The sequence below is a fragment of the Benincasa hispida genome, chromosome 5 (genome assembly GCF_027475165.1).
Source record: "Benincasa hispida cultivar pf3 chromosome 5, pf3_genome.v1.1, whole genome shotgun sequence".
Lineage (NCBI taxonomy): Eukaryota > Viridiplantae > Streptophyta > Magnoliopsida > Cucurbitales > Cucurbitaceae > Benincasa > Benincasa hispida.
The window spans coordinates 40,433,077-40,437,356 of NC_143482.1; the positions used below are offsets into that span (position 1 = coordinate 40,433,077).

General features: G+C 31.9%; 1 long non-coding RNA gene across 2 annotated transcripts; it reads left to right on the plus strand.

Moving 5' to 3' along the window:
* The first annotated feature begins 393 nt into the window (after window positions 1-393).
* Window positions 394-3,573, plus strand: LOC120078647 (uncharacterized). 2 transcript variants are annotated; one of them, XR_016529465.1, is made up of 5 exons: window positions 394-1,225; window positions 1,323-1,401; window positions 1,550-1,612; window positions 1,707-1,767; window positions 2,966-3,573. It is a non-coding gene; the product is annotated as an uncharacterized LOC120078647 (long non-coding RNA). The 2 variants fall into 2 exon arrangements; XR_005482052.2 differs by having other exon boundaries at window positions 433-1,216.
* Window positions 3,574-4,280: the final 707 nt, after the last annotated feature.

A 4,280-nucleotide genomic window follows, 5' to 3' on the forward strand; every position in this document is an offset into this window, starting at 1 on the left:
AATTAAATTAAATTAAATTAATTAAATAACAATAATTTATTTAATTTTAAATATAAATTAAATCAAAATGTAATTTAAATTTAATTTATTAAAATAAATCAAATAATTATTAATTAATCAAGTTAACTAATAATAATTAAATATCTCATATTGTAATTAAATGTGTGTTAGAATCATATTCTAATACATCTCTCTCTCATAACCTATAGTTTTAATTCAATTAATTTAATAAAATCAAATTTAATTAAATTAATAATTCAATTAAAAATCACATATTTAATTTAACCTTGTAATTAAATCACATTCAATTATTTTTCTCTCATATTACCTATAGTTTTAATGTGAATCCAATGCGTATTGATTTTAACCTATAGTTTTAGTATGAATTCTATTCATATTAAATTTAATATTTGAACTCCTTCAAATATTTAATTCTCCCACTAAATTAATTTTTGAATCAAATTCAAAATAAAGTTATATTATAAAGTTTAATTAAAATATAAACCTTATATTATAATCTATCACCATACATTATATTCCTTCCCTTAGTAAATTTGAACATTCAAAGTACTAATTACCTCAATATCCTTTATGAGCTACCAGTAGGACCTAATGGACCTACAGATCATAAGCTTCAACAATATGAGATTAATTGACTAAGCTCATTAACCAAGTTAATCAATATTCGTTAACTATGGGTACACTCCACTATTGACCCACAATTGCACTCTTCTCACTACAGATATATTTCTGTGTCCACGGATATTGACCAATAATAGTAAGTTAGTCCTTCATAAGTGTTCGTAACACCAACTAGGTCAAATTACCAATTTACCCCTAGGTTACCTTTACATCCTTAAGTATCAGTGCTCCTCTAATGAATATCTTGTTTGTGGTCTAACCATCAAATAGAAACCCCTCTCGGGCCAGTGAAAGGGTAGGACCCTTTGTTCAACTCTCGGAGACACCACTTAAGGGAACACTCATCTACTTACCCTAAAGTCAGGAAGAAGTGGGTTCCATCTTGTGAAATTATGTTTCCAGCTCCCCACTCATTTGAGTCGGTCCAACGAGATCCGTTCGTCGTCATCGAGGTCGTCCACACCGTCGTCGAGATCCAGCTTTGTAACAAATCTGTTCAAGCATGGGCTTCACTCTATCTCGCCAGATCTATACTTCATCTCGCTGAAATCTTGTATTCTTGGATATGGTTTTGGTAAGTTTGGTGAGTTTTGATTACTTTAGTGGGTCTCTTGGAAATTTTCTAATACCCATAAGTTTTTTACTCAAATTGATTGATGCTCTTTGTGATTCCGCTTTAGATTCACAATTTGGAGAACATTAATGTGTTGTCCAACAAGTTGATATCGATGCCGGCAAGATTTTCAATACGTATATGAGGTATATCTTGTTTATTGTTGGATATTGGGTTTGTTCTATTGTTGCCCACAATATTTTGGTCGATATTGGTAGTTTTACTTGAAGATTTTTTAACATTCAATAAGTTTTGACATTGACTTAGTAATACCTGTCACTTTTTTTGTGTTAGATTGAAGTGCCGGAAGGAGTTAAGTTGTTCAATAGGTTTGAGACCGATCTTGACAAGGTTTTGGTAAGTTTGGAGGTTAGTAGTAATAGTTCTTTGTTACCCATTAAAGTATTGGTCTAATAATTGAGTTATTTTCAATTTTTGATGTTCAATTCAGAGATTTCAAGGGATTAAAGCCACTGTCCAAGATTGTTAACGACGTTTGGATGTTTTGATAGGTATTGAGGCCTTGAAACTCTTTTGGAATTGATTCCTATATTAGTTTTCTATTAAAGGTGCACTTTGATGGTCTCTATAGAGAGATTACAACTGTGTCAAATTGCTTTTGCTTGAAAGTTGTAAAAGATGTGAAATTAGGGAAAGTTATCTGTAATTTTCTATTTTAAATTTTAGCATATGTTTGATTTGTTGATAATCTTCTTCCTCTTTATTATATTTTCTTAAATCTCTCCCATCTTCTTTCGTTTTGTAGCGAAAGGTAATTTTTTTTCCTGAGACTGGATATGGTCAAAAGAGAATGAATGAAATCCCAGTAAGTCCTTAATCAGTTAACTATATGGGAAATTATTTTAAATAATAAAACCGCTGAAAATATTTACAAAATATAACAAAATTTCGGAACTATGAATGATAGACGTTGATAGACACTAATAGACTTTTATCAGTGTCTAACAATGTCATGATAGACCTTGATAGAAATCTATCAGTGTCTATCAGCATCTATTATTGATAGTTTTAAAATTTTGCTATGTTTTGTAAATATTTTGATTCATTTTTATATATTTAAAAACAACCCTAACTATATTCAAAGTGAAATGTAAAATGAAAAACAGATAGATAGGGGAAAAGAGAAAACCCACAGTTTTGGAAGGGAATAGAAAACCCTTATCTGTAGGAAATGAAGATGCCTAAGAATAGCTTATTCCAAAGCAAAGAGTTGAAAACTGTGAAACAAACATTGAAATTGGATACCTGTGCCAATTCCCATGCAGAAAACTCGCAAACCAAACAACCCCTTATAGGTAATTCTCTAAGAGTTAGAGTTAAATTATTACTGCCTGTTACAAGTCTTGCTTCTCATGTAGATGTGTCCTTAATACCTTATTAGATAAGGTTACCTGGCCATTGTTAGACTTTCTTATTATGATGCAAGTGGTCTTGTGATTAAAAGCATAAGTCTGACTTGATAAATAAGTCATTAATATGATTGATGAGTCTTTATAAATAAATGTATATATAATGAAACTTAAGTCACTTTTTCTTTGAAATGTTCAAAAGAACTTCGATGAAAGTTTAAGTCATTTGGGCAATCTTATTGTGACATTATAATCTGATCATAATCATCAGTGATAGCTCTAAAAAAGAGCTATAATTCCTAACTTATTTTTTTAACATGTTAAATATCCTATTTTGTAGGTATCGAGCAACCAAGAGGTAGAATTGACCATTTGATGAGAAACGAGGTTAATTTGAAGCTATTTAGAGGTAATTTAAGCATCGGGGCTCTATAAAAGAGGAAATGACCAATCTGCTCCTAATCGGAGTGTTGCAATGCTCATATATGTATAAGTCTAACGCTCGTGCAATGCAAAATGGACCTGAAGATGTAAGACATAGTTGCAATGCGGCCCAAGAGCGTTGAAAAGCTACATACTTTTAACGAAATACCACCAACACACGCGCGCAAGGCAGCGTCATGCAAATGTTGCAACACCTTTCCAATGCTTGAGGGTTGGATCGACAAGAGAATTGCAACGCTTGCTGCGACTATTGTATAACTATGTTCTTTCCAAATTACGTAAAGGGAGGAGGATAGTTAGGCCGTCTTAGAGAGCATGTTACTTGGTTTTGGCCATTCTAAGCCAAAACTCACGAGATTTCCTTTGATTTTAAGTTGTAATTATATATCTTGGCATCATGAGTCGGATTTTATGAGCGATTGAAGGCCATGACGTCGGGTTTTGAGGTTTGTAGGGATTTTCTTGAATTCTATGAGATTTGTTATGGATTTTTGTTTGGACTTTTCTACTTCTTTATGATTTCCATTCTTTGATTCAATTTCTAGCACAAGAATATAGGATTGATGAATTGACGACTCGGTTTCTTGTATGTTTGTCTTTGCTATGTGTGTTTTTTGTATCTGTAATTGCAATGAAAGCATGCTCAATTCAGTGGCAATAGGTTTTAGTTTGAATTATGGCATGATTTCTAGGCTATCTATGATCACCTAATTGATAACAAAACCTAAAGACTGAAAATGCATTAGGATAGAATTGACCATTCTTGCTTGATGTCTTAATCAATCCATGAACATAATGCAATTAACTAAGTAAATTGCCTCTGTAACGAGCTTAGTTAATTTAGGGATTAATGGCATGCTAAATAGGGAGTTTGTTTGGGTTGTCTCTACAATCGATTAAGCTTAAGAAATAGTTAATTCAAATATGTTTCATAATTAATCGATGATTAGATTTATAAAAAACTCTACGATCTCAAAACGGACGAAGGTAATCTTGTATTCGATCTCTCTCTTTCTCAATCAATCTTACTTTTCCGCATTTAGTTTTCCTTTGAACCAAACCAAAACCCTTGTTTTTACTGCTTTCCACAGTCAAATTTAGCTTTAGGGGAGATCTAATTTTTTGCCTCATTGTGGTTCGATCCTGTGCTTGCTAGTAGTATAAGAAGTACTTCGATGATTTAAATATTTTTTGTTTCGGGTTGAAGTTGA